The sequence below is a fragment of the Nuphar pumila genome, chromosome 9 (assembly GCF_984573655.1).
Source record: "Nuphar pumila chromosome 9, dmNupPumi1.hap1.1, whole genome shotgun sequence".
Taxonomy (NCBI): domain Eukaryota; kingdom Viridiplantae; phylum Streptophyta; class Magnoliopsida; order Nymphaeales; family Nymphaeaceae; genus Nuphar; species Nuphar pumila.
The window spans coordinates 121,467,440-121,479,307 of NC_143257.1; the positions used below are offsets into that span (position 1 = coordinate 121,467,440).

At 37.3% G+C, this 11,868-nt stretch overlaps 1 long non-coding RNA gene across 1 annotated transcript; it reads left to right on the top strand.

Annotated features, from left to right (window-relative positions):
- The first annotated feature begins 10,170 nt into the window (after positions 1–10,170).
- On the top strand, positions 10,171–11,531 carry LOC149829148 (uncharacterized). Its single transcript, XR_016434197.1, has 2 exons — positions 10,171–10,409; positions 11,259–11,531. It is a non-coding gene; the product is annotated as an uncharacterized LOC149829148 (long non-coding RNA).
- Positions 11,532–11,868: the final 337 nt, after the last annotated feature.

Below are 11,868 nucleotides of genomic sequence, written 5' to 3' on the forward strand. Positions count from 1 at the left end.
GCCTTGTTGGTAATGACGATTCACAACAATAGTATTGTTGGAACTAGCTTGAACATGAACAACAGTTATTGGTGCTTGAACATGAATAACTGCTATTGGTGCTTGAACAAGAACACCCACACTTACATGACCTATTGTGGCTATTTCTACATGAACCACTTCTTGTATAGTTTTTGTCATATTTTATTTAACATCTTATAAATATAAGGATCTATCCATTTCATCCTTTATGGTGAGTTATGTTGATTCTTCAGGGCCCTCTTGAAGAGCCAGTCAAAACTTGCTAGAAAATTGTTATCATCCATTTTCTTATTCACTTTGTGGAAGAGACATTACCACAGTTCTGGTCATGGACAATTTCAATTGCAGGTTATAACAAACTTGTGATACAACCTTTTCTGATCCCATCTTTATCTTCCCCAGGGGAGTCTGATTGACCTTTCTTGGTTCTTTCAGGGAGAGGGTCTGAAACTGCATGGTTTAATCATCGTCTATTCTGCATTTTTCTGCTATGTTATGCTCTCTTCTTATCTCTCTTCTATCTCATTTATAATTTCTTGTTGTGAATTGTTCGGTAGGTGACCTCTTGTCATCCTATTCGTTGTTAATCTTGTGCTGAATTCTTCCTATCAGTAATAAAATTTCTCTTTCTTTCAAAAACAAAAAGAAATAGAATTCGACAATATTAAAAAAAATATACCTCACTTTTAAAGATATTTGGTTGGTGTCAAATGTACGATGATGTTACCCAATATTATATGTATAATAATAATAATAATAATTATTATTATTATTATTATTATTATTATTATTTTATTATCATGCGAGGACAAAAGTCCCCAACTTGTGGTTTACAACAAAATTAGTGTTGAGAACTGCAAAAGACATTCCTGTTTAGGGGCAATATTGTATGCATTATTGACCCCTAAATTTAGGGATGGTAATAGAGAGGGGTAGGGGACAAGGTCTCCACCCCCGCCCCATGTAGTAACTCAAAGCTTCATCACCACACAAGGATGAATATTATCCTCCACCCCCGGCTTCATCCATGTTTCATGTCCTTCAACCACGGTCCAAATGGAGGCGAAGTGGGTCTTCATTTCTTCTTTCTCTATTGTCACCCCCATAGAAGGATAGGGGATGGGGTGAGGCGAGGATCGGGACAGAGACGGAGCAGGACTGGGGAAGCATAAGTCCATGAGGTTCGATTATTAATTAAACGGTATGGTTTTATGAAATTTTATACTAAGCTAGGCCCGTAATTAAAAATTTAGTTAAAAATAAAATCAAGTTTATTTTTAAGCTGATTTCTTTGATTAAGAATTCTTTTGAACTCCACTGATTGGAAAATCATGAGTAAATAATGTCAACCAAAGTAGCAAACGTTGGGCCTATGCCTTAAAAAAATGTATCATGATAAGGCTTATTCCTATTCCATATAGGGCTATAATTTGTTGAGCCGGTCAAAAATTGGCCATCAAGTGGGGCCCTGACAGTAGACCTGCCGACAACCCACCTTACCCCATTTGGAATGAGAATGGAGGACATGAAACAGAGATGTAGGCTAGGATGGAAGTTGAAATCAAAACTCGTGCGAGTATGGAGGCGGGACCCCGCTCTGCCTTGTCTCATCCCCAAAGCCCGTTAGTCAAATAACTAAAATATCCTTAATGATTTAATAAATTTTCCGTCTTTGGGTTGCCGCTTCTCTAATAAGCTCTTCTTCCTCTACTTCCTTTGGTCGGTGTAGTGCACCCTTCAATGGTTCAGCCTCCTTCTTTAAGGATGGTAATAGGATACATGGTTACTTGGCAATAGGGCTGCAGATGGATTGGATACAGGCAAATTGTTGCTAGATCCGAATCTGCAACTGAAATTTACTATGCAAATAAGATCCAATATAGTTGGGCTACTTAAATTAGGATCCAACATATTTGTGGTAATGGTGGAACCTGTGATGAAAACAATAAAAAATAGGATCTTTATAAGTAAGAAAGTTAATTCTGACTTAAAATACTGATGGAAATCCAATCCCAAATGAATTCCCATTTAGCAAAGCAGAATGCAATCCAAAATCACATTTGGATCTTATTATTGGGTCTGAATCTGAAAGTAATATGTTGGATTTGGATGGGTTGTCTAATTATATCCTACCCCTTTGCAGGCTAGTTTGCATGTTTTCTCTGAGCTTCGTCAAGTGTAGGGACATGTTGGGGCATTATGTTGCTCCTCACATGAAAACATTGCATTTTTTTATCATCATAGAGAGAGAGAAAAGAAGGTCACTCAACCTCATAAGTAGTAGTATGGAAAAAACTGTGGTGAAGCCATCGATTGGAACTTCCTTATTGGTCGTATTCGTCTACCATAACTTAGATCAACTCTACTTCTGAGGGCTTTTTGACAAAGTTGCACCAAATCATTTATCTTAACATTGTAATTGTAATTATTTTGATCATTAATCTTTTTCTTCAAGAACATGAGATGCAACAATTGGGTGCAGGTAAGATCGCATGGCCAGAACTGGTGGGTACACAAGGAAGCTTTGCCAAAACCATTATTGAAAGGGAGAACCACCATGTAAAGGCTTCCTTTGTGGGGGCGACAATATGTGCTACTAAAGATATTTTTTGCGACCGCGTTTGCATCTTGCTTAACTCCTATGGAAGGGTTGCTCACACCCCTATCATACAATAAATGACTCTTAAATATGTAACAATGTTACTTATAATTACTAAATAAGTGTGTTTGATGACCAATTATATATCAGCAGAAATATTTAATGAATAAAAAAGTTTGTCAATATCATGGATGAGTTTCAGAAGCCTTGTTGGTAATGATGATTCACAACAATAGTATTGTTGGAACCAGCTTGAACATGAATAACAGCCATTGGTGCTTGAACATGAATAATTGCTATTGGTGTTCGACACCCACACTTACATGACCTATTGTGGCTATTTCTACATGAACCACTTCTTGTATAATTTTTTTCATATTTTATTTAACACCTTATAAATATAAGCATCTATCCATTTCATCCTTTATGGTGAGTTGTGCTCCTTCTTCAGGGCCCTCTTGAAGAGCCAGTCAAAACTTGCTGGAAAATTGCTTCAATCATCCATTTTCTTATTCAATTCGTGGAAGACACATTACCACAGTTCTGGTCATGGAAAATTTCAATTGCAGGTTATAACAAAACTGTGATACAGCCTTTTTGGATCCCATCTTTATCTTCCTCAAGGGGCCAGATCGAAGTTTCTTAGTTCTTTCAGTGAGAGGGTCTGAAACTGCATGGTTTAATCATCGTCTGCTCTGCATTTGTGTGCTATGTTCTGCTCTCTTCTTATCTCTCTTCTATCTCATTTACAATTTCTTGTTCGGAATTGTTCAGTGGGTGATTTCTCATCATCCTATTCATTGTTAAGTTTGTGCTGAATTCTTCCTATCAGTAATAAAATTTCTCTTTCTTTCGAAAACAAAAAAAAAATATTATACAACAATATTAAAGAGAAAATTATCTCACTTTCAAAGATATTTGGTTGGTTTCAAATGTATGATGATGTTACCCAATATTGTATGTATTATTATAATAATAATAATAATAATAATTATTATTATTATTATTATTATTATTGTCATTATTATTATTATTATTATTATTTGATTATCAAATAAGGAGAAAAGTCCCCCCTCCCTGTGGCTTACAACAAATTTAGTGTTGAGAGCCGCAAAAGACTTTCCAATCGATGGGCAATATTGTATGCATTAATTGATTCATAAATTTGGGGATGGCAATGGACCGGGGTGGGGGACAAGGTCTCCACCCCTGCCGCATGTCAAAACTCAAACCTCTATCCCCACACAAAGGATGGATTTTAACCTCCATCCCGGCTTCATCCCCGTTTCATGTCCTTCAAACCTAGTCCAAATGGGGGCGAGGCGGGGGAGGGCTTCAATTCACCTTGCTCTATTCTCACCTCATAGAAGAATTGGGGATAGCGCAGGGCAGGCCAAGGCGGGGATCAGGACAGAGACAGAGCAGGATGGGAGAAGCGTAAGTCCATCCAACCTCCATCCCCTTACTAGGATAAATTTTAACCTTCATGCTCACCTCCATCCCCATTTTGTGTTCTTCATCCCCGATCCAAATGGGGTGAGGTGGAGCCCGATTTCCCCCGATCCTCTGCCATCCCTAGCTAAATTAACATATAGCCCTTCGTTGCTTTAGTTCTATGTACCTACAAGAGTAGGCCTACCTCCCATTAATCCAAAGAAGGTTAAGTTCTCCCATCATTTATCCTTAGCGTAAGACATCAAGTTGGGTATGTGATGGGTAGTGGGGTACCCAACACAAGATGGGCTACGTTTGGGCATCCTTCTGCAGCTTGAAGCATGATAAGTTTTAATCTAACTTAACTAAATTAATAATGAGCTAGATTTCAAGTAGGGCCTAGATCGCATTTCAGTGGCGCCTGGCCTACTCACCTATTTACCAACAAGGCTTAAGGGTATGGTTGAATCTTCATCGATGAGACACACTGAGCATGGACCCTATACTCATCCACACACTCACACAAACATGGTATGCAATATTGGTGCATCCAACAAATATCGTTTTGGCATTTGTCACTGCTCAGTGTGTAAAGGTTATGAGAGATATAATAGACACTCAACACATGCAAATAACACACAAATAGTTTAAGCGGTTAAGCAATGTGTGCCTACATCCATAAAAAGGTAAGAACTCGCTTTATTCTCTCTCTCTCCCACTCTCCCTCCCTCTCTCTCGCTTTTCACAATTTTGCAGAGACTCAATTAATATACAAGTCTATTACATGGATCAATAAAGGAAGTCTTCTCATAAGATGGACTTCCTAATCTGCATTGAATCCATGTTATTATACTCATTTGGGATCCAAGTCTCCATACAGGGTGGGGCATGCCACTCTAGTGGTCTTGCCATATTATGGAAAGGCCATCTTGACTCACTTGTTATCTTTCTTGTCTGAATGTATTGCCCTACTAATATATTGCTCCTACATGGTTGTCATATTGTAGTGTGACTTCTTTCTATAAGTGATGGCTGATATCAACACTTGTCCTTCTAATCTCTTGTGTTGCAATTCTTGCTTCTCCTGCTTTTTTGAATTGTTGTTTTTCTTGACCACTTGTCTAATTCTCCAAATCACCAGGATCAAGATGAGAAACACTAGGATCAGCAATTTCCTTCTCATGCCACCTCAAGTTCAAGATGCCCACCATCTTTGTGTCATCTCCCTGAACACGCCCTCTCAAGCCAATCGCCATGTCATGGAGATTGAACTTGCTACATAACGAACAAAATTTGGGTCCCACAAGAGCTTTAGTAAATATATCAGTAGGTTGATCATCAAAGGGAATGAATTTGACTTGAATTTTCTGGTTGGCAACTTTTTCATCTACAAAGTGTGTCTATTTTAATATGTTTTGTTCAGGCATAAAAAATAAGATTGGCAACAAGATATAATATGCCAAGATTGTCACACCATAGGGTAGGAAGAGATGTTTGATGTATACGCAGTTTTGATAGAGTCATTTTATATATTGCTACTAGTTAGGGTGGCAAATTCGATAGGTAGATGTTAACAATGTTTTTTTATATGGTTTCTTAAAGGAAGAGATATATATGTCTCAACCTCCTAGTTTTGAAAGTAAAGAGTATAAATATCATATATGTAAACTCACTAAATATCTTTAGTGTCTTAAATAAGCCCAATGTGTTTGTTATAAAAGACTTAAAGATTATTTAGTTGGACTTGCTTTTATGGTATCTAAAGCTGGTTCCTCTTTATTTATTAAGAAATTTTCTCACTCCGTAATATATGTTCTGGTATACATGGATGATATTATCGGTAAAGGGAGCTCACAACAAGAAATAAAATACTTTATTGACAACATTGTTAGAGAATTTAGACTTCATAAGTACATATCGTTGTAATGTTTGACCTTCAAAAGAACATATCATGGTAACTATTTTTTGATGCGCAAAAGGTGGATAGGTAAAAAGTCAATTTATTTTAGTACGAAAATAGGTGTTATTTAGCTTGAATAGTACAATCAATTATAAGATTTAGCATTTAGATTTACAAATCGATTTGTTTACATAATGAAACCTTACACGAAACTCACTGAAACGACATGAGTTTTGGTAATCCGACAGTGGAGGAGAAATACAAACAAGGTAGATGCAGCTGATGGTGGCAACAATGCTCTCACTGAGCACACGACGGCAAAGGGTGCTTCAACGATAGCTGACGGTAGCAAAGGGTTTGTCGTCAAGGAGAGCTCCTATTACCACAGATGGTGCATCGTCTAAGAGTGATCTGAAACGTTTATGGCAAAATGTTGCGAGGAGCTCTTGTTACAGTAGAGGAGTTTATTGTTTAGGGCAAAAACAGAACGTTATCCTTCTTTTTTTAGATGGACATTTTTATCTTTTTCTAGAATCATTGTTTCATGGTGTGAATGGCGAGAAAGTGTACTCATGTCTTTGCAATCACACTTGACTTCGATGCTAACTGATGTCGACACACACGGGAATACGAGCTCCATGTGCTTACATATGTGGCGCTTATTCGAACCGCCGAAGACTCTGTTTGGTGGGGGGAAAATATAACCTGCTTCTTCTTGCCACTAGACCTGTGGCGGGTGGTCAGGGTTTCATTCCTATGAGCATCATTCCCTTGCATTAATGAGAGCAAGGGATATAAGCCCTTGGTCAACTGCAGCTTGGTGAGTTCTGGGCTAAGTGTGCCCCTGGAGTATGGGTAGGTCTCGGATTTAGAGGATGGTTTCCCCGTCTTTCTTGAAAAAAAAGTAAGTTATTGTAAGTAAATTATCTTAGATCCATTGGGATTTGTTGAGTTGGTAAAAGATTCTGCTGTAAAAAAACTATCTTTATCTTGATACTACCTAATAATAAAAACAACTCAAATCCGATTTTACAATCTAGTTTACTAGTGATGCATGCTTTTGTATGTGTGTCTGTGTCCAACTGTTCTAAACATGAACTTGAACAAACTAAACAGTTAATCAACTGGACAAAACACAGATTTCAGTTTGAGGCTGAGTTTTAGAGACTTGAATCTCAAAACCGTGGATCTTCATTATTTAAGTGGGATTTTTGGAGATCTCAGATCAGGGGTTTTGAGCTCAGCAGTTTGCAAAAAGTTGAGATCTGGCGTGGAACCATGTGCCCATGTCAGTTTTAATAATTTGTATTTGATGTAATAGTGGCATACAAGATAAAAAAACTTTAGGTTAATTATGCATTTTAGAAAGTTGACTTAGACCACCTTTTTTTGATATATAGCTCTGCCTTCCCTAATTATTATTATTCAGTGTCCCAAAAGTGTAAAACTTTACCACTTTTTTGAAAAAATAGTATTAAATTTACCTTTAACTGATTTCTTGATTGATAATTCTTTGAAAATCAAAAGATGGAGTGCTTCATCCCAAAGCATTGAATAGCTTGAAAAATAATAATTTACGACAAGCTGTCCAACTTATAAGCTACTTACAAGAAAAGCAGCACAACACACAAAGGTCAACTTAAATGACTTATGGTCAATTGTGTCTTTGAAATATAAATGGAAAAAACCAACAGCTACCTGTAATAATCAATATATTGGGCAGCTATTTGTAAATAGATGATAAATTCACTGGTGTTTTTGTAAATTACTCAAAATCAAAGTACAACGCGTTCCGGAACAAGCATGACATCCTTGGATGCCACTTATCTTCATCCTAAGATGAATGACATCTAAGGCACGTGTGCAATGTATTCATATTAAGGGTATCAATGGATCGGGGTATGACTCGATCCCCACCTGTACCCGATCCTATAGGGTCAGCATTTGGTTACAAAGAACAGGGTTCCCGATTATTTATCCGAGTCAAACCCATCAATTTCGATTATTAAACAATATGATTTTATGAAATTTTGGGAGAGGGTGATTGAGTCTAGGTTGAGGAAGGTTGTCATGATATCGGAGAATCAATTTGGTTTTATGCCTGGAAGATCAACTATGGAAGCTATACATCTTCTTAGACAACTTATTGAGAGAAATAGAGAGAGGAACAAAGATTTGTGTATGGTTTTTATTGATTTGGAGAAGGCATACGATAGAGTACCTAGGGACGTTCTCTGGTGGACAATGATGAAGAAAAATGTCTCTCTCAAGTACATTAGTATAATTATGGATATGTATGAAGGAATAGTAACCAGTGTCTGCACTTGTGGAGGGATGACAACCAATTTTCCTATAACGATTGGGTGTGACTGGATCCCCACCCGTACCGGATCCTATAGGGTCAGCATTTGGTTACAAAGAACAGGGTCTCCGATTAATTATCCGGGTCAAACCCATCAATTTCGATTATTAAACAGTAATGTTTTATGAAATTTTATTCCAAGCTAGGCTCGAAATTAAATATTTCCTTAAAAAATAAAAACAAGTTTATTTTTAAGCTGATTTCTTTGATTGATTAATTATTCTTTTGAACTCCACTGATTGGAAAAGCTGGATTAAATAATGTCAACAAAATTAGCAAACGTTAGGCTTATCTCTATTCCATATAGGGCTAAAATTTGTTGAGCCGGTCAAAAAATGAGTGTAGTTGAGATGCGTATGCTGAGATGGATGTATGAAAATACAATAAAAGATAAGATTCGGAACGAGGAGATACGTAAGAAGGTAGGCGTTGCACCCATTGAAAATAAGATAAGAGAGAATCGTTTACGGTGGTTTGGACATATTCGGCGAAGGCTTAATGATGCTCCAGTTAGAAGGATGGAGAAATGGGAAAATATATTAGTTAAAAGAGGTCGGGGTAGGCCTAGGAAGACGTGGATGAAGGTGATAGGAAATGATATGAATGCTTTGAACCTCAATGAGGACATGACAGTGGATAGAAATGATTGGAGGAGAAGGATTCATGTGGAAGACCCAGAATGATTTTCTTTTTTGATTTATATCGCCGATCCCAATCGTTTTGGAATGAAGGCGTAGTTGTTGTTGTTGTTGTATGGTTTTATGAAATTTTATACCAAGCTAGGCCCGAAATTAAATATTTTCTTAAAAAATAAAATCAAGTTTATTTTTAAGCTGATTTCTTTGATTAATTATTCTTTTGAACTCCACTGTTTGGAAAAGCTGGAATAAATAATGTCAACCAAAGTAGCAAACGTTAGGCATATGCCTAAAAAAAACGTGTCATGATAAGGCTTATCCCTATTCCATCCATGTAGGGCCAGAATTTCTTGAGCCGGTCAAAAAATTGGCCATCAGGTGGGGCCCTGGCAGTGGACCTGCCGACACCACCCCCACCCCGTTTGTTTAGCCAAGCATTTTAACAAAAAAGTTTTTTCCCTAACTTGGTTCATTTTGCACCATTGCCACTTTATGCCTCTTTGCATCCTATATATTTGATAAAACTAACAAAAAATGCCTCTTTTCCCTAACTTTGTTTGTATCGGATAAGGGACAAACAAACTAGAAATAGCCCCAAAGCATGAAGCTATTTATTAATCGGGTGTTTTCTGAATTTTTTCTTTACTATGTAAGAAAAGTTTTTTTATTTTTAATTAATTTTATAGGCGATATTTTCAGATAAAAAGGTGAGAAGAATAAAAATTTCAAGTATCCAGAGCTGATCCAATGATCGGGACCGTGTACTTTACAAATTGAACTACTCGGGCCACACAAAACACAGAAAATCGCTGTGCATTAACGATTTTCTGTGTTTTGTGTTTTATACAGAATATCACCGTCTGCGTAGTGATTTTTCGTGTTAGTGTTTTACACAAGAAAAGTCGATACACGCTTTTAGTGATTTTCTGGGTTTTGTGTGGCTGATGCACATGCACACACATCTTAAATAAACCAAAATGCCAAGATAAAGCTCCACAGTAAGTATTTGGTAAGAAAGGGCATGCGTTTCTAAAACTTCTACCAACTCAGCTTTCTCATAAAAGAGGGTTGGTGGGAATGGCAGCTGATGACGGTGCTTATCCACCAATACATACCAACTGGGATAAGCCTTATCACAACTTTAAGTTAGATCTCTCTCTCTCTCTCTCTCTCTCTCTCTCTCTCTCTCTCTCTCTCTCTTCTTGTAAAGTTAACATTCAAACAAGACGACCATGTTAGTCAAAGTAGTACGTCTATAAATTTCCCACTTCTAATGAACCTCATCTATAAATTTCCAACTAGTAATATACCTTACCTGCAAGTGAAGAGAGACAGAGATTACAACCCAACACAAAGCCATGGGATGCAGGTCATCAAATATAGTGAATGTCATGGGGGTGGCTGTCATCCTCTTCTTCCTTGTTGGATCATCCATGGCTGCCAGTCGTTGCAAAGGTATATATACATCATTCATGCACATCGATATAACAATCTTCCTCCTTTAACTCCTGTTTGGATAATGTCCTAGGCTTTGCATGTTATCAGCTAGAACATGAAATCGATCAGCTAGTTTCTTGGATACATGGTTACTTGGCATTAGAGCTGCAAATGGATCGGATACAGGCAATTTCTTGCTAGATCCGAATCAGCAACTGAAATTTACTATCCAGATAAGATCCAATACAGTAGGGCTAAATTAGGATCCAACATATTTGTGGTAATAATCGAACCTGTGATGAAAACAATAAAAACTAGGCTCTTTACATGAAAGAAAGTTTGTTTCGAATTAAAATACGGATCAAAATCCAATCCCAAATGAATTCCCATTTAGCAAAGCAGAATGCAATCCAAAATCACATTTGGATCTTATTATTGGGTCTAAATCTGAAAGTAATATGTTGGATTTGGATGGGTTGTCTAATTATATCCTGCCCGCTTGGAGGCTAGTTTGCATGTTTTCTCTGAGCTTCGTGAAGTATAGGGACATGTTGGGGCATTATGCTGCTCCTCACATGGAAACATTGCATTTTTTTCTCTTGAGAGAGAGAGAGGGGGGTGGGGGGAAGGCCACTCAACCTCATAGGTAGTAGTATGGCAAAAACTGTGCTAGTGAAGCCATAGATTGGATCTTGCTTATTGGTCGGATTCATCTACCATAACTTATATCAACTCTACTGTTGAGGGTTTACTCATGAAGTTGCACCAAATCACTTGTCTTAACATTGTAATTGTAATTATTTTGGTCATTAATCTTTTGCTTCAAGACCATGAGTTGCTAACATGAGATACAACAATTGGATGCAGGTAAGAGTGCATGGCCAGAACTGGTGGGTACACAAGGAAGCTTAGCCTTAGCCATTATTGAAAGGGAGAACCCCAATGTAAAGGCTAGCTTTGCGCCGGGGATAACATGTGCTACTAAAATTTTTCTCTGCAGCCGCGTTTGCGTCTATCTTAACACCTATGGAAGGGTGGCTCAAACCCCTACCGTAGGATAAATGACTCTTAAATATGTAACAATGTTACTTATAATTACTAAATAAGTGTGCTTGTTCACCATTTATGTATCAGCAAAAATATTTAATAAATAAAAAAGTTTGCCAATATCATGGATGAGTTTCATAAGCCTTGCTGGTAATGATGATTCACAACAATAGTATAGTTGGAACTCGCTTGAACATAAATAATTGCTATTGGTGCTTGAACATGAATAACTGCTATTGGTGCTTGAACATGAACACCCACACTTACATGACCTATTGTGGCTATTTCTACATGAACCACTTCTTGTATAGTTTTTGTCATATTTTATTTAACATCTTATAAATATAAGGATCTATCCATTTCATCCTTTATGGTGAGTTGTGCTGATTCTTCAGGGCCCTCTTGAAGAGCCAGTCAAAACTTGCTAGAA